Genomic DNA, 26,563 nt, shown 5'->3' with positions numbered 1-26,563 from the left:
GGCTTAAGGGCTTACTACGTAACATCGAGAGACAGCGTCTGACTACCGATAGTGAGTCGAGCCTATCAGCATGTTTATGAAACTATTATTAACACAGTTACTAAATCTTTGTAAAAATTTCTAAATAGTGATGCAGACACACACTACCCTATGTGATCAAAAGTATACGGACAACCACAAATACTTACCTTTTTCATATTAGATGCATTGTCCTACCACCTACTGCCGGGTACTCAATATAAGTGATCTCTGTAGTCACTGGATATTGTGAGAGAGCAGAAGGGGACGCTTCACGGAACTCATGGAGTTCGAAAGTGTCAGCTGATTGGGTGTCACTTGTGTCATACGTCTTTACGCTAGATTTACACGCTCCTAAACATCCTTAGGTCCACTGTTTCCGATGTAATAATGAAGTGGAAACGTGAAGGGACACATACAGCATAAAGACTTACAGGTCGACCTCGTCGGCTGACTGAGTCCGCCGACAGTTGAAGAGGGTCGTAATGTGTAATAGGCAGATATCTATCCAGACCATTGCACAGTAATTCCAAGCTGCATCAGGATCCACTGCAAGTACTACGACAGTTGGGCGGGAGGTGAGAAAACTTGGATTTCATGGTCGAGCGGCTACTCATAGGCCACACATCACGCCGGTAAATGCCAAACGACACGTTGCTTGGTGTAAGGAGCGTTAGACAATTGACCAGTGGACGACTGAACAGTGGAAAAAGGTTTGTGAAGTGATGAATCACGGTACCCAATGTGGCGATCCCATAGCAGGGTGTGGGTATGGCGAATGCCCGGTGAACGTCATCTGCCAGCGTGTGTAATGCCGACAGTAAAATTGGGCGTAGCTGGTGTTACGGTGTTGTCGTGCATTTCATGGAGGAGGCTTGAACGCCTTCTAGTTTTGAGTGACACTCTCACAGCACAGGCCTACATTGATGTTTCAAGCACCTTCGTGCATCCCACTGTTGAACAGCAATGGGGGGATGGCGATTACATCTTTCAATACGATCGAGCACCTGTTCAGAATGCAAGGCCTGTGGCGGAGTGCTTACACTAAAATAACATCCCTGTAATGGACGGGCCTGCACCGAATTCTGACTTGAACCTACAGAACGCCTTTGGAATGTTTTGGAACGCCGACTTAGTACCACGCCTCACTGACCGATATCGGTACCTCTCCTCAGTGTAGCACACCGTGAAGAATGGGCTGCCATTCCACAAGAAAAATTCTAGCACCTGATTGAACGTATGCCTGGGAGAGTGGAAGAGGTCATCAAGACCAAGGATGGGCCAACACCCTATTGAATTCCACCATTAGCGATGGGGGGCACTGCGAACTTGTAAGTCATTTTCACCCAGGTGTCAGGATTCGTTTGATCACATAGGGTATATTCATATGGTACGCCGCTAACTTGCTTTGTGGATTGAACATGGGTGTGTTGTTGTAAAACAAGTAAGAAAATAACTACAAACTGTGTACTGAGTAACGTAGAAAAAGGTTCCTCAATCAAGATGTGTCCAAGCTTTTTGCCAGAATTAGAGTCCTGTCCTATTATCCCATCAATCCACATGAATATTTTGCGCATATTTCGATAATTTTATAACGGAAATATTTTAATTTGACTGACATACCACTGAACACGTTTGGACAGCCGAGTCAATTGAAGCGCCGCTTCTGCGATAGGGAGATGGCTCTGAGCACTACGGGACTTAACATCTATGGTCATCAGTCCCCTAGAACTTAGAGCTACTTAAACCTAACTAACCTAAGGACATCACACAACACCCAGCCATCACGAGGCAGAGAAAATCCCAGACCCCGCCGGGAATCGAATCCGGGAACCCGGGCGTGGGAAGCGAGAACTCTACCGCACGACCACGAGATGCGGGCCGACAGGGAGATGCTTCGGCCCCGTATTAAATTTGCTCCTGTCTGGAGATGGTTTTTGGCCGTTTCCTAAAAACCACTAGGTGAATACTGGGCTGTTACCCAAGTCACCACAGATAAACGATTCACAGACATTTAGAAAATAATGTTACTCCCTTATACATGAATAACATTATACGCAGACAGTGGAAGTATACATATTCCGTCTCACGGGAAGAGCTTCCGGCAACCCCTGCTAAATACATTAACAACCATACCGGCCCTGCAACGATGTGAAATATAGGCAGAAGAAAAAGAAGGGCTGGAGTGTAAGATCCATAAAGATATTATGAACTGCGTAAGATGCATCTCCGAATATCGCAAAGAAAGTAAATGAAGCAGATCGCTAAGACTAAACTTACAGTCATCGTTGTTAAATTAAATCATAAATTAAACCAAAAGTATTTATTTTACATGTTTAAATTGTGTAAATGTCATGATATATCTAATTCCACGATTGGTAACAATGTTGAATAGCACTCTACTGACTAACGTAGTGGCATGTGATCAAGGTTTTAATAAGTAAGCAAGACTTAGCGATATTTTATCTGTGTGCAGTTGAACCGGTAAGGAGCTCTGAAGCTGTCGTGTGGTCGCAGAGCTGCTCGGGCTTCAGTGTTTTACTTTTGACTTGGAAAAATTTCCGTAACTGCGAGTTAAGAACTCAGAATATTTTGGAACTCTTAATGCCGCTGCACTTAGTCAATGACTGAATATTTTCAAACAGCGGGCATAACAGTTCCCAGAGAGAAATTTGCCAAAATTATAAACAGAACTTTTACTGGTTGCAATAAGAATAATCGAAAGTAATGACATGTTATCAGCGGCTTCATGCGCTCGCTTTCATTCTTGAATGAAAACTACCATTTCTGTCGACATGGGAAACAGATACAACAAAGATGCAGCAATTTAAGTATACTCAGGGATCGATAATTGTTTCATATACATACACATACTATATCTATGTTATTATATGCTAATTAGAAATCGAAGTTGTGATGAACTAGTAGGTGATAAACAGTTTGTCAAAGAAGCAAATGTGTCTGCAGCGTGAAGTGAAATTTAAGAAAAGGAGAAATACATTCTTTATTGCAATTTGGACATTACATATGAGGTTTATCTTAGGTAGAAACCAAAACGTTCTAAAACTGAAGATGGCTTGCATTCATAGCCTTAATGGCTATACACGGCTCTGACGAAAGTCATATAAACATAATAAACTACGAAACAAATAACAACATGAAGATATAATTACAGTTAGTGACAAAAGTTGTTTGCTATAGCCTGGGAATGACAGGTAAATAAAACTTAAATTAGAAATTCAAAAACCCCGATACAAAAATCTTTGAAAAGCAAAAAAAGATAACCTGAATTGCACCTTTAAGCTTAAGATAAGTAGTAATATTTTGATCGAAGCGTTGTCACTCTGGGGAACATTAAGTAAATAAAGAAATAAGAGAAAAGGAAGAAGTTCACAGAAACTATCCTTTCTTGAAGAGTATACTTTCATTATTGCTGGGTATAAAGGCTCTTCTGTCTGACGTCATCTCTTCCGTCAAGCGTATCCGGCAGCTACACCTCAAAACAGCTAGTGAAGTTATAATTACTTCTTACTTATACATAAAATAGGAAATCAAATTCATCTATAATTAGCCTAACGTTGCTGAAGTATAGAGTTATCTGTTTATTTTATATCATATATTTACATAATAACGCACGAACTTAGTTTCACGTATTAACCAATTTTACAAGGCCTATGTCCTACAATAGTTAGGTGAAAGCGTTCTAACTCACGCTTCATCCAACAGCAAGTGCAAGTCGCGCAGCTCACAGTTTGCAGCGCTCGGCGAACGACAATGTGTAACGACCCGAACGGGCTGTCACGTGAGGGCAGGTATCGTTGGCGGTTATGTCTACACTGCAAATTTTTCGAACGAAATTAATTAAGACTTAGACTCAATCATTAGATAGATCGAAAAGGGCTGTTTATGGACGACGTGACCCACCAACCACTCTTAGGGATCTACGCCGAATCGCCGTTGTGAAGTGGGACAATCTGGACCAACAGTGCCTTGATGAACTTGTGGATGGTATGCCACGGCGAATACAGGCATGCATCAATGCAAGAGGACGTGCTACAGGGTATTACAGGTACCGGCGTTTACAGCAATTTGGACCACCACCTTTTAAGGTCTCGCTATATGGTAGTACAACATGCAATGTGTGGTTTTTATGAGCAATAAAAAAGGCGGAAATGATTTTTATCTTGGCTTCTCTTCCAATTATCTGTACATGTTCCGGAACTCTCGGAACCGAGGAGATGCAAAACATTTTTTGATGTGTGTATTACGTCCACTGTTTAATAATCCGCTGATATCACATGTTACCACCGGTTATTTGTAAAATGCTTTTTTGTGTCAATTAGCCAAACATAAACTTACTGTTTTTTGTATGACAGTTATAATGGCCTGTAACGTAGAAATTCACCAACTGTGCAAGTTATAATGAAGTGAGTCAGCCGAAGTGAAGACATTAAGTTGTCTTTCAACAGAATACACAGCTGTGGTTCCCCATATATATAGGAAATGGAAGGAAGTAAGATTAAAGGAAAATCGCGACCCGTTCATACGATTAGTCAACCTTAGTTTCGACGAACTCAAATTTTACAAACTTCTCGGAAATTTCTGAGAATCAGATGCATGTCACAGGAAATAATGGGTAGAGTAATATGTGTAGAAACCAATACTTGAAAATATGAGTGAGAGATCAAGCAAGATGTTTATAAGTTATGTAAACGAGGACAATTTCTTCAAAAATGAATGATCGTACACTGGCGCACTTCTTAGTGAGCTGCCACTTGAGAATGGCATAAAAGACTGAAATCGCGATCGTGAATAAATACGTGAAATGATAGTTTCCGTCCAAAATTTTGTCATCTCTAAAGGATCTGCACCAAATTTGTAGACTGCATAACAGGCCTAGTGCCAATTTCAGCTTTCAGTAATTCGTCCGATTATAAAACCTTCAACTATGGTTAAATTAGTCTTCCCATTTAGCGAGAACAAGTATAGGAAAACGTAGATGACTTGGGCAGTTTGGGTGTATACATGGCCGCAGTAAGTAGAAATCTGTGAAAACTTTTGTGTTAGCAGTAAAAACTGTGACTGCTTCTTTTATTGTCTGAATAACGTTATGTTGCTCAGATAATGGTTCAAAATTCATGATGGATAACATTTGTTAGAGAAATAAAATTTATTAGGCGCTACCTGAACGCCATTTTACGGCAATAAAGTAATACATGACAAAGTAGAATACAAATAGTCGCATATGTGCCTTAAAGGTCATTAATACGGCTAGGTCTTGAGAATCCTTTCCTTTTTTTTGCAGCTATTGAAGAATACACCGCAAAATGCAGTTTCTGCTGGCACTTTGTCCTGATACGAAAACAGTACATTAAACCATCAAACCTGTTATACAATTTCGAGTATACGTGGTTTCCAGAATCAGCGATTATATTTCATTTTTTGTATCTAATTCTACTTCTTCCAAATATTGATCTTATGCTCGTTAACTACGAAACTAGTAGGTTACAATGTGAAAAATGAGAAAATAAAATAAAAGTAACATGAGACATTGTGATTTGACACGAAACCCAGGTCAGCTGGTTTTCTTCTAAATCTGCGAGCAAGTAAAAAATTTCTAACTTATAATTTAGAATCTCTGCCACGGTTCAAATAAATATACGATTGCACACCACAGGGATAAAGCATTACAGTATGAATATTTGCGTGGTTGAGTGGTAAAGTGTCCTTTCCCAGACGCTATTAGACTCCACTTACCTGTACGCTGAATGCACGAGTAGTGTGGGACACCTCTCGCTCGATGTGGTAGACAATGGACCGGAATGCGGTAGCGACGTGAATGGGGAAGCGACAATACGGCGCGTTACGCTCTGTGTCGGAATCCTATTCACCAGTTTACGCTCAGCGCAAGTGGAGAGGACTCGATGCAGATTAAGGCCATCTGTATCAGCAGCTGATCTCGTCCATTCTACAAAACTAGGACAGCGACATAATAGTCCGGCGTTCCTCTAGGCTTTTAACAGCAGCATAGTATTTTAAACAAAAGAAATAATTAAGCGGTACAAATTTTTAATTACGAGAAGAATTGATATGGATTGGAGGTAAGAACAACTTATCAAAATCTGCTCATGGATCATAATACCTTACACTGCATTTTATTTATGTCCTATTCATCTTTAACAACAGCTAGAATATTCAAAGATGTCATATCTAAGGACGTGGTAGGAACTTTAAAAAAAGCCTCGCCTTAGGGGTATCGATACAATGAGGACGAGAGGTTTTAAGAACATTTGTGATTGCACCTGTGACTTGTGCAGCTTCTTGTGGCCGATATAACTTGCTCTTCTTCAGCTACGGAGCATGGGAGTATGGAAACAAGAGCTTGAAATACACCGCCTAACGAAAAAAGTGTGAAACACCCAGCGGACCTGCTCGAATGTCAGTGTAACCGTACACGAACACGCAGTCGGCGGGTTTAGAGCTCTAATTCTTTGTAATAGGCAGTGTATTCAGAAGAGGTCACTGGTGTTGCTCGCGTTTAGAGACGACACCAGGCCTCTTATGGTAATATAAGTGGCATGAATAGGGTCAGATTTCCTGTGAACCATACGGAGATGTAGCGTACTCTAGAGAGCCAGAGGTATAAGCACATAACAGAGTTTAAAAGGTGCCTCCCTGAGGGTTCCATTTGACCAGATGTTCGATTCGTACAATATCCAGAGGTGACAGAGAACAGATTTTGGACTGAATGGGGAAGTTACGGTAGGCATGCTCATCGTCAAGTCTCCAGTCGATCTCGTCTGATCACCAAGACGAATAACCAATGTATTGCTCACATCGAATCTCCTTCGCATCTCCGTCTGCCATCCGACAAGTAGTGGCCTACCTGCTACATAGTGTGACACTCTGCACCAGCAGGGAGTAGCAGTGACCGGACTACTCACGAATGGCGTACGCATTGTGGACAGCGGTGAATCGCGTTCTGAACTGCCCTGTGTGATCGTCGTCGTCTTGTGTGGTGGCAACGTGGAAGCTGTCCCATTCCTCCAATTGTTTGGAAAGGCACCACGGTGTTACTCCTATCGTCATGGTACGGCTTCAAGTCTCGACTGGTAGTGACAGAGGCAGCTCTAATGACACAACGGTACTTCACGTGTATCCAGCGTCCTCTTGCGTTGCTGTCCACGCGACATTATCGTGCTGCCATTTTCCACCATGACAATGGTGTTTCACATGGAACTGCGCTGAAGCACCAAAGAGACTGTTACAGGCATGCGTATTCAAATACAGACATATGTAAACAGACAAACTACGGCGCTGCGGTCAGCAACGCCTATATAAGACAACAAGTGTCTGATGCAGTTCTTAGATCGGTTGCTGCTGCTACAACGGCAGGTTATCAAGATATAAATGAGTTTGGAGGTGGTGGTGTAGTCGGCGCGAGAGCGATGGGGCGCAGTATCTCCGACGTAGCGATTTTCCCCTACGACCATTTCACGACTATACCGTAAATATCAGGAATCCGGTATAACATCAAATCTGCGGCCGGAACATCATCCTGCAAGAAAGGGACTAACGACGACGGAAGAGAATCGTTCAACGTGACAGAAGTGCAACCCTTCCGCAAATTGCTGCAGATTTCAATGCTGGGCCATCAACAAGTTTCAGGGTTCGAACCATTCAACGAAACATCATCGATATGGTCTTTCGAAGCCGCAGGCTCCCTCTTGCACCCTTGATGACTCCACGACACAAAGCTTTACGTCTCACCTGGGACCGTGAACACCGACATTGGACTGCAGATGACTAGAAATATGTTGCCTGGTCGGACGAGTCTGTTTTTAACTTGTATCAAGTGGACGGACGTGTACAGGTATGGAGACAACTTCATGAATCAACGCACCCTGCATGTTAGCAGGGAACTGTTCGAGCTGGTGGAGGCTCTGTAGTGGTGTGAGGCATGTGCAGTTGGAGTGATATGGGAGCCCTGATAGTCTAGATACGACTCTGACAGGTGCCACGTACTTAAGCATCCTGTCTGATCACCTGAGTCCATTTGTGTCCATTGTGCCTTCCGACGGACTTGGGCGATTCCAGCAGGACAATGCGACATCCCACACGTCCAGAATTGCTACAGAGTGGCTACAGGAACACGCTTCTGCATTTAAACACTTCCGCTGGCCTCCTAACTCCCAAGACACGAACATTATTGAGCATATCTGGGAAGCCTTGCAACGTGCTGTTCAGAAGCGATCTCCGCCTCTCGTACTCTTAGGGATTTATGGACAGCCCTGCAAGTTTCATGGAGTCATTTCCCTCCAGCATTACTTCAGACATTAGTCGAGTCCATGCCACGTCATGTTGCGGCACTTCCGTGTGCTCGCGGAGGCCCTACAGATATACCAGTTTCGTTGGCTCGTCAGTGTATGATCTGTCTGTATGAAGTCGAGGTACACCCGTGGCCCGATCGCCAGATCTGTGCGGTATAGAACTTCTGAGGGACAAACTCGGACATCAATAACGTTTCAGCACCAGTATCCATGATATCAAGGACCGGTTTCAAAAGTTGGGCGACAGTTTGGCTCAGGAGGGGATGTAACGGCTTTATGACATCTTTCCCAATACAATCAGTGGGTAGATCCAGGCCAGTGGAGGTACAACGCCGCAATATTAAGTGTGCTCACACCACCAAGTTCTTTGTAAATTTGACTCGAATTTGTAATCCGTGAAGCAACAAAACATACCATATGAGCCGGTGAGGTTTAGTTTCCTCCCGCTATTGTACATGAATCACAATTTTATCAGTCTGCGGATGTTAACATTTTCGATGTAGTACCTACTCTGAAATTAACAACAATTTGAATTAGACAGGAAACATGAAACACATTATCAATCAACTACGACTTCCGATGACTTTGAAAAAATAAAAATACCACATCACGCTTAATATTGTGTAGGTTCGTTCTTCTATATAAACCAAAGTCCAATCAGGAAATTAGACAACGTTTCTGTTGTGATACAGGGGGTAGGATGGTTTGAAGCTGTGATCACCATTGGTTTGCCTTAGTGAACCCCAAATACAAACTAAGTTGCATCAGAAAAACTTTTCTCTGATTTCGGAAAATGTTCTAGATATGGAAACGAGGTCTTGGGTAAATGATAGTTCACAGCGGAAAACGTAGTATTGTTTCATGGTTACTTCTTTACTCATTTATCAACAGAGATATGGAAGCACCTATGTTTATCTTAACAGAACGATATACTTCATTAACGACCTTAGAAAGATGTTAAAAAAGTATACAAGTTATAACACTTTTTAACTTCCCAACAAATCTAAAAGAATTAAAGCCAAAGAGGCTGCAGTCTGCTATTGGGCTGTAAACACCGTCAGGTAGGGCTCTCCTGCCAAGCTAGGTCTATCGCAAGAAGATAAGAGGTCTACCCTCCCGGCCCAGCTTTATACAAGTCAGACACAGGGTCGACTACGACTTCTGTAAACCTATATGGAAACTTATAACTTATCAAAAGGGTGTAGAAAAATTAAAAGGTAACAATTACTTAATGACCACGTTTATACTTATTGTAATTCTATCCGTGATAAACTTTCACTACAAAACTGAAATAGAAAGTAATGGCGAATATTAGTTTTTTTTCTTTTTTTTTTTTTTTTTTTAATTAGAATCTTCAGGTTCCCTCTTTGAAATCTTATGCATTCTGGGCTATGAACTCGCGCTTCAACGATAATTTTTGTTTGTGTTACATGTGATATCAACTGAATTTCTTCTTGTCGCTGCTTTCGGATCCTGTAAGTCTTGGGTTTATTGAAATAGATTTTTGTTGAAAATAACCCCGTAAAAAAACTTCAGAAATTGAGGTTGATGAACGGATAGGCCATTCAGTATCAACAAATCTCGGAATTACATTACTGGAAAATTGTTACAATAATTTCCTTGTTTCAAAGCTTGTGGGGCTTGTTGAACGTCATGCTCAGAGAAATTGTCCCCAAAATTGTGGTTCCTGCGCTGTAAGTCAAGAATAAAAAATTCTCTATGCATTCGTCTGTAAAGATCGCGATTAAAATTACAGGTAGATCATTTCTGTTTGAAAAGATACGGGCCTATTATCCGTGATCTTGTTAGTAGGTAGCATAATTTCTGTTTGAATAGATACGGTCCTATTATCGGTGATCTTGTTAGTGGGTAGCATACAGTAGCTTTTGCACTATGTAAAGAGGTTCATGAACTCCACACGTGTTCTCCCCTTTCACAGCCTCGCATTCTGTTTATTCGCTTAACCGGATAAATGGAAGTGTTTCATCGGTCATTATATGCCTCTCCCTAAAATTCCGATTGGCTAGCTTAAATATAATCACAGACTTGCATAGCGCCAAACGACTTTGGAAGTCGGCTGGTTTCAAAGTGTCGAATAACAGAAGTATATTATGAAACTAGGTCTTTTCTCAGGACGTTGCCACCTGTTTCTCTGTTGACACCAATTTCTTGTGGAAAATATCATGCAGATTTCTTTGGGTTGTTTGTGGCTGCAGCTCTCTCCATTTCAACGGTTTCTTCATTGCTTATAGATATATGCCTATCCGTACGTTTAGCATCGATTACACAGGGATCCAAGATATCGCAGAACTGATTCTCGTGAAGGACATACATGACCAACACACATGGGGAGAAACCTTCTTAGTGTGATGATTATCACTGCTGAAAAAGACAAAAAGAAAAAAATATCCACCGCTGCTGCGCGCTGTTGTGCACTCTACCTTCAAATGTTACATCATTACAATTCACAGCTGTTGGTTTTTATCTTCACCTGAAAGACACAGAAAAAGAAACAAATTAGTGCCACTGAACTCTTAATGGGTAAATAGTCAACTTAATCTTTACCTTTCATTTTAAATATCTGTACATCCTCACTCTTCAGTGAACAGATTTTATGTAAATTTCTAAAATCGAATATCTCCGTACATCGACGGAGCCATGACGGTGTTTAAACTGCAACAGAGAGTTTTACCTGCTTTACTTAATATTTTAGATATTTTAGGATGTTTGATACAGTAGAAAAGACTCTTAAACGTACAACAAAATTACGTTTCCTCGGAATACTATCACTCGCCTGAAAAATTCACAAAATAAAACTTGTATTATGCCTTACACGACTCACTCTGTATACGGAGCTTCACAATCGTTAAAATATGTTCTTAGTTTTTAAGGGTTTCCAGTCTTCAGAGTTGTTTAATGCCGCCCGCAGCGATTCCTTCATTACTTCATCTCAGCGTAGCACTTACACCCAGAGCCCACAGTTACTCATTAGATATATACCTCGTAGCAATGTCTATCATCATTCTCCTCTTCCGATTTTCCATTCTGCAGCTCCTTCTTGTACCATGAAAGGTACTCCCTGATGTCTTAACTCTTGTCGCATCACATAAATGTACCTTAAGAGTGTCCGAAAATTTACCGTTCATTGCAGCAATTGATGGAGGAGCCAGTGATAAATGATCAGAATTACACACGACGAATCATTAGTTTGATGTCGATGGCCGCTCGCATCGCTTGCTCGTAATTTCCTGTGCTATGTCAGGGAAGTTAGTTGATATTTTATTTCACTCGCGGCCATTTAAGCTTTTCCATCAGATCCCACCCTGATTACAAGCTCGCTAATCGCGGTATATTCTGGAGCAGTATTATGAAATTCATCTCCGTTCATTTCACTTGTAGTCCAAGTTTAAAAATTATGTCCCAACCTAATCACAGCCTTGGAAATCGTCATATAAGAACAGTTTAAACCGAGTGATTCCCAATATATTTTCATGAGGTGGTGCCCCATAACTCTTACATATTTGATGAATGTCATAAGTTCTGCCTCGAGCTGCTAGTAAAATTGTTTATTTAACAACCAATTTCGGTCGACAGACAGTGATCATGTTCTTAAAAGCGTTTGTAGCATCATATCTGGCGAATATAAGAGTGCTGACATCGGAAACTATAACACCCTTACTTGTCACTGTGGTCACATTGTAATATAAATTCCACGGATAGTATATAAACTGCACTAGACAATGCAGTTTTTCAAGTTACATCAACGATTCTCATTGTCGACCCAGTACTATCACGCGGTTGACTACGACTAGCAGGGAATAGCCAACAGTAGCAAAGAAAGGAAGAGTCACGGACACCGTGCGTGTACTTTAGCCGTCCTGCCTTCCTGTCCGTTCGTGACAGTGATTGCCAGACATTAGTTTTGTCGCCTGTTATCTTCAGTATATGAAAGACAAAGGAAATTATAGAGGAATAGGTTTACTAAATGCCAGAACATAAAATATCTGGGAAAATTCTTAATCAAAGGGAATAAACTATAGCTAATGCAATAATCTCATAAGAACAATCAGGCTTCAGAAAGGGACATGATAATACATTTTTAGGCAGGCAAATTACTGAGAAACTTACATTTTTAATAAGACAAACTATCGAAGAATGCGGGGAATTTGGCTTAGGAATGCATTTAGCATTCAGTGATTTTCAGAAAGCTTTTGATAAGGTAAAAAGACCAGTTTTGTGGAAAATATTGGAAATGAAATGTTTTCCTAAAGATTTGGTTAATACTATAAAGGTCTGTGTGTAAACACAAAAGTAGTTATACGGTCAAGGTTAGAAAATGACAGATGAATTTTTAATAAATCGAGGTGTTTAAGACGGGTGCAGTCTATCGCCCATTTAACTTAATTTATACATTGACGACCTAGTTATGAAGTAGAAAGGTGAAATACACTTAGGAATAAAAATAGGATGTAGTATACCATTAATATTCTATTATATGCTGTTGGCTGGATAATTATACTATAAACAGGAGATAATTTAAAGAAAGCATTGTATTGATCCAGCCGAAACTCAGTATATTACTACTTTGCCTGGCAATAAGAAAAAGATAAGGGCTTTCAAATGAAAGAATCCGGTGAGATCGAAAATAATAATAAAAGAGAAGATTTTGGCACAAGTGTCCCACTTCAGTTTTCTAGCATATTTTATTAATTTTAATTATGAAAAAGACATTGAGAAGAGGGTTAATAAATGTCAAGCTATCAGTGCAACAACTGTAAAAACTTTAGAAAGAAAAAAGGGAAAAGAGATGCTATTTAGTTACGTCTGGACAACGGCCTTGCTGCAGTGGATACACCGGTTCCCGTGCGAACACTGAAGTTAAGCGCTGTCGGGCCTGGTCGGCACTTATATGGGTGACCATCCAGGCCGCCATGCCCTGTTGCCATTTTTAGGGGTGCACTCAGCCTCGTGATGCCAATTAGGAAGCTACTCGACCGAATAGCGGCTTCGGTCAAGAATGCCATCATAACGACCGGGAGGGCGGTGTGCTGACCCCACACCCCTCCTATCCGCATCCTCTACTGAGGATTACACGGCCGTCGGATGGTCCCTGTAGGCTACTCGTGGCCTGAAGGTGGAGTGCTTTATTTAGTTATGGCTGTACCTACCCTTGTATACGGTTCTGCACCATGAATCGTTAAAAAAATTACGTATAGATGCAGAAGACATATGTAAGAGGACAGAATAAGGAATAAAACAATAAGATTAGATTTAATTTTTTTTCAGTTAATGATAAGACAGAAGAGAATACAACGAAATGGATGGATCTTGTTGACAGAATGACGGAAAACAGATTTCGAAAAATGATAATGAATTATCGGTGAAGTGGAAAGAAAGGATTAAGTTGACCTCATAGGAGACGGATGGATGATCAATGGATAACGGAGACTAGATGAGGTGATCACAACACCAACCACTTGGATGGAGATGGTGCTGATTGTGATCTCCTAGTTTCTTGTAAGCGCACCTAATTTTAACAACTTTTTACAAAAGAACATCTCAAAACCTTTGATGCTCTGCTTTTCTTGTTTCCCCACAGTCCCTGAGCCACTTTCATTAAATCCAGTGTTCCAAACATAAATTCTCAGAAATGTCTTCTTAAAGGTCGATTGAAACACTGAAAGAGACTCGTGGTCGCAGCTTCCAAATCCTTCAGATAAAAGCAGATTTTTCCTGCTTCTCTCTCCTTTTCATGACGCTCACCACAGCTTACGACCTCGGTGATAGCATGGCTGTGCCAGTACAGTAGGATAGCTTTCCTTGACGGCGACGGCTCAAGTCGCGTCCAGAAGACGGCACCAGGAGCGGCGGCGGACGCAGGTGCAGCTGTGTAATCCCAGCCGTCTGTGAGAGCCTGGGGCACCGCGCAGTCCCGAGGGCCGCGCCGAGGCGGGGATTATGGCGGCCGGCGTACGTGAGCGTGCACACCGCAGCGCACCGCGCCCCGCCGCGCAGCGACTCGGGGATTGCAGCGCCCTGGGGCGGGGCGGGGCGAAAAGGCAATGTTCGAGGCGGAGCCGCACACATATATCTCGCAGCACCTTAAGCGGAGCGACGCCCCGGTTACTGCTTTCTTTGCCGCTACCAACTGTCACCTGCCACCTGCCACTCGCAACGTGCATCTTAGCTGTCTGGCGGCGCGCCTGCCACTGCAGGGAACACATCCCTGCTTCGCAGGATGCCTACTTGCTCGGTAGACATTAAATTCTTCAAGCGGCAGAGAAGAGGTCGACAGTAAGCTCGCTGGCCTTATGCGGGTTCCTACATGAATAGGATATCGGACAACCCGTTGTCGGAAAGCGGGAAAATATTCCCTCGTCATCATATTTTGGTAAGAAGAAGCGAAAGGCTCGTCTAGTCCAGCAGAAAGATCATAAAATATGCATTTATTAACTGTTCGTTTTAAATAAATGAAGACAGTGAGCATAACTGTATATAGTTAAGAACAGATTCCTTATTTTCCCGCAAAGAGCTCTACTGTGATCAAAATTTAAACATAGGTCTATGAAAAAATTCTGAGACAGCACGCCCGAAGCAGTCACAATCCAGCATTCATTCGTCAACGCAAATTTCTTCAAAATTTTGGTCAGCTGACTACGTTTCCTAACGCTGTTTACCAACAAAGTTCTCTTGAGATGTTTCTCTAGAAAACGTACAATGAGGTGGCCAAAATCATCCGACACCTCCTAATATCGTGTCTGACTTCTTTTCCCCCGGCTTTGTGCAGTAACTCGCCTTAGCTTGGACTCAATAAATACGAGGGTCGTTTGAAAAGTCCGTGTAAAGTCCGAGAGATGGCACCACCAGTGCGTATCGAGATCATGTTTAGTTTGGAAACAATGCACACCAAGTTTCAGCCATATTGGTCTATTTCTTTGTGTTTGGAATTCGTGTGAACCAAGGAAGTCGAGTAATTGTCAAAAAATGGACGAAAATGAATTTAGTGTGGTGATTAAACATTACTTTATGAAAAGCAAAACGCCTCAGAAGACTAAAGAGAAGCTTGATAAACATACGGGGACTTTGCACCTTCGATTATAACAGTTTATAAATGGTTTCAAAATTTTCGGAGTGGCCATATGGGCACAAGTGATGCTGGACGTTCTGGACGCCCTGTGGAGGTTACGACTCGAGAAATCATTGATAAAATTCATGATATCGTGATGGGTGACAGTAGAGTTAACGTGCGTGAGAATGCTAATGCTGTGGTCATCGAATGAACGAGTACATAATATTCTGAATAAACATTTGGACATGAGAAAGCTATCCGCAAGAAGGGTTCCGCGACTGCTCACACTTGACCAAAAGCGTAATCGTGTGAGGTGTTGCAAGGATGGTTTGCAACTGTTCAGGAAGCATCCTCAGGACTTTAAGCGTTGTTTCGTCTCTGTGAGTGAAACATGGATACATTACTATATTCCTGAGATCAAACAACAATCTAAACAATGGGTTACCAAGGGAGAACCTGCACCAAAAAAGGCTAGGACCATTCCTTCTGCCGGAAAGGTTATGGCGACTGTCTTTTGGGATTCGTAAGAGATAATCCTCATCGACTATCTGGAAAAGGGTAGAACTATTACAGAAGAGTTTAGGTGCGTGAGACTGCTAGTGTAGTGGGCATCTCGAATGAGCGGGTACATAATATTTTGCATAAACATTTGGACGTAAGAAAGCTATCCGCAGGATGGGTTCATCGTTATTGGACCGTTTGAAAACCGAGCTGCAAGAAAAACGCCGGCGATTGGACCGCAAAAGTCCTTTCCCATCACGACAATACACCAGCACACGCCTCAGCAGTTGCGGTCGCAAAATTATTCGAAATAGGATTCCAACTCGTTTCACATCCGCCCTATTCTCCAGACTTGGCACCCTCGGACTACTATTTCTTCCCCAATTTGAAGAAATGGCTCGCGGGACAAAGATTTTATTCAAACGAGGAGGTGGTTGCAGCAACTAATAGCTATTTTGCAGACTTGGACAATTTCTATTATTCGGAAGGGATCAACAAATTAGAACAGCGTTGGACGAAGTGTATAAGTCTAAAAGGAGACTATGTCGAAAAATACAAAAGCTTCACCCCAAAAACGTAAGTAGTTTTCATTCTTGCACGGACTTTTAAAACGCCCCTCGTATTTGGAATTCACCTGCAGAAATATTGAGCCGTGTTGCCTCTATAGCCGCCCATAGTTGCAAAATCGTTCCTGGTGCAGGATTTTGGGCCCAATCTGATCTCTCTATTGACTCCCATAAGTGATCGATAGGATTCAACTCAGGCTATCAAGGTAGTCAGATCATTCATTCGAAGTATTCAGAATGTTCTTCAACCCAACCACAAACAACTGTGGCCCAGTGACATGGACCATAGTGATCCATAAAATTTCCATCGTTGGTTGGAAATGACGGCTGCTATTCGTCCCAATGTAGACGAAATAACCATTTCTACCTAATGACCGGCTCAGATGGACCAGAGGATGCAAGGACCACCAGCTTTCGCTGTGCCTTACTAACGACAAGGGTCCACAGCTTCGTGGGGACTGCACCGCACACGAACCCTACCACAAGCCCTTACCAACTGAAATCAGGACTCAACGTGACCAGGCCACGATTTTCCAGTTGTCCAGCGTCCAACTCACTGGTCACGAGCCCAGAAGAGACATTGCAGGCGATGTCGTTCTGTTATAAAAGTCGTTCTCATCGGTCATCTACTGACATAGCCCATAAAGGCCAGATTGCGTCACGCTGTCCTAACCTTGGTCGTACGTCCCAGGCTGATTTGTGTTATCATTTTACGCAGTCTTACATGTCTGTTAGCAATGACAACTCTACGCTCACATCACTGCTCTCGTCAAGTGAAGGCAGTCGGCCACTGCGTTGTTCGTGATGACAAGTACTCCCAGATATTAGATATTCTCGACACGCTCTTGACATTCTTGAACTCGGGATACTGAATTTCCTAACCATTTCGGGAATGGAATGTCCTATGTATCTACCTCCAACTACAATTCCACTTTCAAACACTGTTAATCCTCGTCGTGTGGCCATAATGACATCGAAACCTTTTCACATGAATCATCTGAGCACAAATTCCAGCTCCCCCAATGCACTGCCCTTTAATAGCTTGTGTACACGATACTACCGCAATCTATATATGTAATATTTCCACATCAGTGTAAATTTTCCCTTATTATATTAAGAGTTGAGCTTAGCTTTAGTGCGTAAGTCCACCTTCCACCTTTAATTAAGTAAAAAAATAAATATTTGAGTCGATACTGTAAAACACCAATATCATATGAAAGATAATATCATCTTCATTTCAAATCAGACCTTTCGAGATATCCAAAGACATAATGAATTCTTTGCTGAAACAAGAAAGTCTTAAGTTATTTCGTTTGTTTTTTGAGGGTTGACTCACTTCTATCTTGTCTTCCACTTTCTGCGCTGCAGAGTTGATTTATTCTGTTAGATTCTGCTCATGTATGGATTTCTCACGAATTCCTTATAGCACTCATGTGGGTGACCTTACACTTTTCGTTATTTAGGGTCAATTGCCAAATTGCGCACCATACAAATATCTTTTCTAAATCATTTTGCAACTTGTTTTGATCTTCTGATGATTTTATTAGTCGATAAACGACAACTCATCTGCAAGCAACCTCAGATGGATGCTCAGATTGTCCCCCAAATCGGGTATATAGATAAAGAACAGCAAAGGGCCTATATCGCTACCTTGGTGAACGCCAGAAATCATGTCTGTCTTTCCTGATGACATTCAGTCAATTACCACGAATTGTGACCTCTCTGATAGGAAATCACGTATCTACTCACGTAACTGAGACGTAATTCCATATGCACGCTATTTCACTACAATCCGCTTGCGTGGTACAGTGTCAAAAGCCTTCCGGAAATCCAGAAACGCGAAATCAATCTGAAATATCTTTTCAGTAGCACTCAACACTTCATTCGATTAAAGAGCTGGTTGTGTTTCATAAGAACGATGATTTATAAATCCATGTTGACTGTATATCAATGGACCCTTTTCTTCGAGGTAATGCATAATGTTCGAACACAATATATGTTTCAAAATCCTGCTATTTATCGACATTAATGATACGGGACTGTAATTTAGTGGTTTACTCCTACTACCTTTCACCAACTTTCAAGTCTTTGGCTAATATGCATCTTTGGTTCAAATGGCTCTGAGCACTATGGGACTTAACTTCTGAGGTCATCAGTCCCCTAGAACCTAGAACTAGTGAAACCTAACTAATCTAAGGACATCACACACATCCATGCCCGAGGCAGGATTCGAACCTGCGACCGTAGCGGTCGCGTGGTTCCAAACTGAAGCGCCTACAACCGCTCGGCCACACCGGCCGGCAGTACGTTTCTTTCTTTGAGTTAACGGATGTATATGATTGTTAAGTATGAAGCTATTGCATCAGCATACTCTGATGGGAACCTGATTGGCATACAGTCTGGACCAGAAGACTTGCTTTTATTATGTGATGTAAGTCGCTTCACTACTCCAAGGATATTTACTTCTGCGTTGGCAGTCGTTCTTCATTCGAATTCTGGAATATTTGCTACGCCTTCCTTCGTGAAGGCATTTCGGAACGCTGTGTTTAGTAACTCTGCTTTGGAAGCACTGTCTTAGATCCATTGCTATTGCGCAGACAAGGTGTTGCTTGTGTCTTGCCTCTAGCATACTTCATATAGGACCAGGCCAGGCACATTACAAAACGTGGATGACAACCCAGATTAGTCGGTGATAAATTCAGGACGACATGTCGCTTGTTCTCAGCTCCAGCGTGGACCAATGTGGGTACTTGAGGTCGGCACTCGACCTTCAATGAGACGCCCGACTGAAGGTGGTTTAGTCGCGCTCCATGGTAGTCACTGCGGGATGGGATGGAAGCACTTGTTATAACGAATCAGTTAACATGTTACATTACAACGACGAATCAGATATACGATAAGAACAGTATGGGAGCTAAGTTCACGCCACAGTCCATGGTACTGTCGGAGGATACGGGGGCTAAGGAGAATGTTTTAGCTATCCATTTCATGAAAAGGATTGATGGAAAGACTAAGATTCCAATGATCCCAAAACGGAATTGCATAGTGTCCGGACTAATGGCACCAGTACACAGAGAGCAGAACATCAGGTACAGGTGGTGGAAGAATTCGAAAACAAAGCCACAGAAAGCACGTTTCTCGTAGTGAAGGAGTTGTCTGTGCTGTGCTTGCTAGGCATGGAATACACTTACAGGGGAATGTGAAATTTGCGTTCTAAAGTGTGACATGTTAGGAAGAAAAACAATTATTTATAGATTTAGTTCGTACTAAAAGACGTCATGGCAGTTAATGCCATAATGTTGAACTGAAAGTAGTAAGTGGTAAGGTGCGGTGGACGGAGAGTGACCTTCCGGACCACCATCAGGAACCTGTGTCAGTTACTACAGCAAAATAGAAATTAGGGCTCAGGTAACTGAATGCACTGTCGAAGAAGGCTGAACTGGCAAAACTCTTATTCTTATATCTTCAAGTACTCTCCTTTAAGCCTGGAGTAATTAACGTATACGTATATCACATGAATGTGGTTCCCAACAATACTTTCTGTCAATAAACAAATTCTATACTACGGGACAAGAGAGAGGCTGTGAAACATGAGATTCGCAAAATGCAAGCTAGGAGCGTAGTAGAAACATTATCACCACATAGCAGCCTGCTGTTAGCTGTTTCAAAAGCAGAAGAATTTGTAAAGTTAAAATCGTCGTATTCATCAGAACTAGGCCAGAAGTGCACGAAGTTCAACTTCATAAATTTAGCAGAGCAAAATTTCTAAGGTCAGACGACGTCTGATCATTCTTTTGATAAGTACTTCTATCGAAATATTTCAGGAAGGTCACTGCGTTGATTTTATCGAGTAAAATAGAAGCAGAAAGCTCCAAACCACAGACAACAACACAACAGAGCCAAACAGAAACACGCAGTCCCATAACAACAACACACGATAATCAGAAGAAGATGAAAGGAAACACAAGATGGCACACAATGACATACAAATACAAACTCACCCATAAAATCACCAACATTTTCAAAAGACGGGGAATAAACATAATATTCACAACAGACAGTTCTATACAAAATACACCCCAAAATTAACAAAAAACAGAGACATACCAGAAAGCAGGTATATATCAGCTACAGTGCAACACTTGTGAAGGCACGTACTTAGGGCAAACAGAACATTTGATATCGGATACAAAGATCACATGAGAGCTTGGAAATAAGGGACAAACCACTCCAAATTTGCAGACCACCTAAGAGAAAATGACGACAAACCAACCACTAGAGAAGATGACATGAAAATAATTAGAATCAACAATAAAAAACACCTCCTGACCACGCAAGAAAGTTACGACATATGTAAAACCAAAGCAGATGGGTAAATTCTGTTGAATGACCAAGTACACATGCCAAGCAATTCATTATTTACACTAATAGATAAAATAATAGAATAACGTTCGAAAAGAGTATTGGTATAATAATACTGTCCAATGTAATAATAATAGAACAGAACACCTTAACATTCACTCATCCATGAACCCGTCCACAGAATATTGAAACGAAAAGTCAAAACAGCTGTCACCAAAGTATTCAGCCACTCGCTAACAGCTAGTACCCCCCCCCCCCCAAAAAAAAAAAAAAAAAAATATTAGCTCCATCCCTCCCCTCTCCTCTCACTCATACACACACACACACACACACACACACACACACACACACACACACACACACACACAGGGTACAAACAACACTAATAGAAGTTAGTATCGAACATATACTTCGTTAGGTTGGCAACAAATAGGTAAACATACCAAAGAAGATGAAACACGTAATGGAGTCGCAATATTTACGCTGTGAAAAGCAGTGTACGATGAAATAGCTGTATCGAGTGACAAAAGAACAATAGTCCACCACAAAAAAGAGTGAGAAACATGGTGAACAGTGTGTGGGAGGTGAGTACAAAAAGATGTGATAATACGGCAGTGATAAAACTGGTAATGCGACCTCCAGACCAGATGTGAGGAAACGCAGATAAGCAAATCGTAATTAATTATTTTTTTTTACAAAAAATCACGAAGTGAACTGTTTGATAATCTACAACTAACAAAACTGTATCGTTATAGATCCCACTGATGATGCCCTAGAACAAGAGAAGGCGAAACGTGTATGGGATAAATCAAGTAACTAGCAGCAGGAAAAGGCAGTTTTATTTACAAAAAAAGTATTTATATGCTTCCTGGGTTAAATGTCAGTTAAGGCATGGTTATTACCGCACTTGACACTGTCCATGGGCCGGACTTGCTGGAAAAGCTCATGCAGATCACTTCCTAACTGCCTTGCCTAGTTCGAGGCAACATATTGAGTTAATGGCGAGAATATTACGGACATTTTTATATTCTGCAGTTACAGACAACTTCGATGAGCCTAAATTTGCAAAACGTCAAATAAAATTCTTAGGTTACCTCGTATCCGTGAAGCAGACAGAATGAAAGCTATCGAAAATTCCCTTCGCCGACAGTAAAAAGCAATTAAAAGCGTTTCTGGTGATATATTCAATTTCTTAGAACGTTTGTCCCTAATCAGCTACTAAACAGTCAAGAGTTACTGAAATTGTTAAGGAAAAACGCTGCCTTGTTTCGGACAGCTCTTTACCAGGAAGCACTCAATAAAATTAAACAAGCCTTAATGTGTTCAGATGTAGTATGCCTCCTGTTCTGTGCTTGGTGCCCACGAGTTTCTAACAATACAGGACGACGACAAGATTATGGTCCGTATTATCAGTTTTGACAGCAAAATTATTTCCGAATGCAAAGGATCGTACTAAGTGACAGAATTACAAGCTCTCGCTGAAGTCGGTTAATTCAAGACATTTAATTATTACATTTACGGTCGACATATCAGAGTTTTGATGGCCACTAAGCACTTTATTCTAACTTGCAAATTACTCCAACCACGATTAATTGGGTGATATTTATTCCTATAGGAACATGATTTCAAAATTTTATGTTTCAACGGCTGCACTTTACCTGTTGCCCCTATGGTTAGCTGATTTCAAAGAGCCTGTTGAGCACGTATCATGAAGTGTTGCTCATGAAGGAACTGTACATTGTCGTTATTGCCTTGAGATGCATAGAAATATGTAGACATTGCAAGATCCATATCCTAAATGGAGAGAGATGTAGGTGTTTTTGCTACATTAACCTCCTCACAGGCTAGTGAAATTTAACAAGTTGTTCAGTAATGTACGAGAGTTGGAATTTAAGTAGAACAGGCTCTGGTAACGGTATACTACGCCTTCCACATCGCTAGCAACGGCTTCTGCACAGCGGTGGTGACTACTTTCAAGGACAGTACCAGGTGCAAACGTAACTCTTTTGTATCGGTTTTGAATAACTAGTTGCCACTATTTGAGTTTCAACCCACGTATTATTCCGTCAGAATAACTCTGAGTGCGAACTGTGCTGTGTATGCATGCCAAATGCATATCACGATTACCTGATGTGGTACATGTATATGGAGTGGTGGCATTCTGGAATAGAGAGGTGCAAATGAAAGATCACACATTACTGTTATCTCCATAAAATTCCCAGATGCATACACTGTGCATTACAGACTTGCCTCAGGTGTCAGAAAGTGGAAACGATAAACCTATCTAGAAAAATACCGTTGCAACCAATCCTCGCAACCAGAGTAGGAGAAATAGCATGCATTGATGTCACAGGTCCATCAACAGCAGCTGAACGAGATGTAGAATGCCTTGTGGCAGTCCATGATTTATTGTCGAAACATGTCAGACTGTATATCACAAAATCCATAAATTCAGCGCCTGTAGTGAAAAGACTGAAAGATTATTACTTCCTTCGATTTAGAAAATCAAATGCATTATTATCTGATAGTACTTCTAACTGTACTGTAAAAACATTTCGAACATTTTGCAAGATGAAAAGACAAATGCAGATTCAGATATTGCGATTTCAACCGGAAACACATCCGACTGACCGGACTTTCAGAGAGTTTAAGAAGTTTATTCAAACATACACGTTTAACTATCAGACCAAGTAAGTAGAATTCGATTTGCCTTTTGAGCAGACTTGTACATCTTCACCGGATGTACCATTAATGAGATAATTCTAGGAAAGTAGGAGAGAAACGTGGGAATGGATCCACTTCCCCTTGCACATAGGAATGGTGTCAGCTGGAAGGAACCAACTCTTCTAGCACTTCTGTCACAAAACGCTAACGCTAGGCAAAGAAAAAAATGCATATGACAAGAAGGTAGGCTGAATACAGACAGTTCCAGCACGCGAAATCGTTGTGTTAAAAATTCATCCCGAGCCATTTCCTTTAAAACGAAAGAACAAGAGGTGTCAGCTAATGTATACTGCCCCTCACAAAGGCTGCTTCCTGCCAGCTTCCAGAAACACACAAAAATTAAAGGCCTCTGTCCCAGAAAGTTCTGAAAATGTATATTCGGTAGGAGAACCCTCTCCTGACATAATAATTTGTTATTTAGTGACAATTTGTCCGGTAACTTAGTGTTTTTAAATGCATAATGAACCAGTAAGAATTATTTCATGAATGAGGGAGTAAATGCACTCCAAGCAATTAAAGCATGAGCGAATATGTTACCAAAATTGACCGTCTAAAGAATTTACGTTATTTATATTTTGTCTTTATGTATATGCCAATGATTATTTGATGATTATTCCTAAGGATCAGATAATCAATATGAAAATGTATTTCAGACTAGGACTCTCCTAGTTATATAAAAATCATGTATAATAACTGATCAATGAAGCACTTCCTCTTGTGAATTTCATGTTTTGTAACTATCTAAATAGAATTTAGTAACAAAGAACCTCGATCTTCTTGGGAGGAGAAATAATTCTCAAACTCATAAAGACACTGCTGTGCCTTATCTTCATGCAACAAAATGCATATTCAGGAAGGAACTGACTATGTGTAAATGCATGAAATGTATTCGCAGTTGCGAATATCGACTATCATCAGCTGTATAACGGAATGACGACAGTGCAAACTTGTGCCGGAGCGGGACTCAAACTGCGAAGGCATTTCATGTATTTTACGACGGCTGTAGTCGTAGCAATGTCTGTTCCTTCGGAAGAGGAACATTGCGTCGTAAATCGGAATAACACAGGCACTGCTATATGGTTGTGTAAAAGCTGGAAGCCATTTGTGTTATGGTTTTTGATTTACGTGCCAAAGAAGGACATAGTGCTAAGCACTAATAAAAGACGAAAATCATTGTGCAAGAAGCATATAGTCTTGTACATTGAAAACAAAGTTGCTTAAAATCTGAACACTGTGGTACCTTCGTTTATGTCGCACACTATTAGAAATAGATTTTTAATTATCAGAGATTATGATGTTTCACAATCCTTATATACATTTATGTGAATTTAAGTGAATAACTTACTGTTTTATTTGTATCTTAATTCAATAATTAATATTTGTATGTATCACCCAGTGGCACAAAAATGCAAAGTGAGTCATGAATTATTTGGTAAGTGTTTAAGAACACTATAGATCACAAATTTTTCTCTCGTGCACTGAAGCATGTGTCACTCATGTATGCGTGATTGTTACTTTTTCTATCACATTTCGAAACGCTTTTCACACCTATAGCTCGCTATGTACGGATCAAGGAATGATGCTGTCCTAACATTTTATAAAATCTTACTTCTGTTGGTCAAGCCAACGAGTCATGATCGATAGATGACAAAACTGGATACCAAGAACATAAGCAACATTATTGAGGAAAGACACCGTTCTTCCAATTATCAAAATACTTTGTAAACAAAGCATATATAATCTGCACAACTTATTTGAAAATAATTATCACGATCCGGGGACTAAAGAAATAAGGTAAAACACCTCTTGCAAGGAGAATGTCAAGTGAACAGACTTCCAAGTGTATTTCAGCTCAGGGCTCTTGGTGAATTAAATGGACAAGATACATCAGTAGTACAAAGGAATCTGTCTCGCGAGAGTGCAAGGACATGCGAGTGAAACAGATGAGTGCACCCACCTCAGTTCAGCTGCAAATCGAGCGGACGCGTGTAACAAATCTAACCAACAGTAAACGTCGTGTGAATATGCAGGAACTAAATGGACACTTTTAAAAAAACACACTTACGAAAAAACTGTGTAGCGGTTGCGGAAACGAGTCGCGTTTCAATGTGGCAGCTGGCTACATTACGCCCTCTTACGGACCCAATTGTTGACGTGTAGTGCTGTGTGTGTGTTAAATTTTTCAATAAAATATTGTTGTGAATGGAATATGGCAAAGTGCCATGAAAAGACACGTCTCTAGTGCGACCGGTAAAATTATTATTACCAATAACGTACCAATGAACTAAAAACTGTGCCAATAGTAACAAAAACGTTGATTTTTAAATATAAGAACTTTGTAAAGCCAGAGAATACACTACCAACGTAAAAACTGTCAGGTTGATTAAGCACCGTGACTGCGTTACTTAAGCGAAAGTTATGTTAATAAGTTAGACAATTTGTTCCGGTCTCATGAGGTTGGCAGTGTGTCGAGTTCCTGTCTTAACAAAGATGCTGCCTTCTCGTCTTTTCCATGACAACTGTTGCGTTCTTAAGGAGGGAGTTGACAACTCTCTCGCAGCTCTGACCGTACTTACGCACAGTCGCCAGTTGTTTACGCCGCCTGCTACATGTAGGCTGGTATTTTTGGGGAGCTTGGCTGAGGTTAGTTACCCCTGGAGGCCAGCGCACCACGTCCCCAAGCCGGTCACTCACACCATGAAGATATCGACTCTACATAGTACTGTGTCGAATCAAATTTTGAAAGTCGTTCGCGGATCAACGACAACATGAAGACATAGAGTCTACGTAACAATGTATTGAGTCAAAATCTTACAATCTATTCACCATCACCCATGCTATGAAGACATAAAGCAGTACAAAGTTAAAATTTTACAATTCATTCACCATCATACACAGCGTGAAGCCATCGATTCTACGTAGTACTGTGTCGAGTGAAAATTTTAATCTTTCATCAACCAACAAAACGCGAGAGTACCTACATTGTAACTCAC

Source organism: Schistocerca piceifrons, chromosome 3 (genome assembly GCF_021461385.2).
Source record: "Schistocerca piceifrons isolate TAMUIC-IGC-003096 chromosome 3, iqSchPice1.1, whole genome shotgun sequence".
Lineage (NCBI taxonomy): Eukaryota > Metazoa > Arthropoda > Insecta > Orthoptera > Acrididae > Schistocerca > Schistocerca piceifrons.
The sequence above is the reverse complement of the archived record's forward strand: the minus strand, read 5'-3'. Positions refer to the sequence as shown.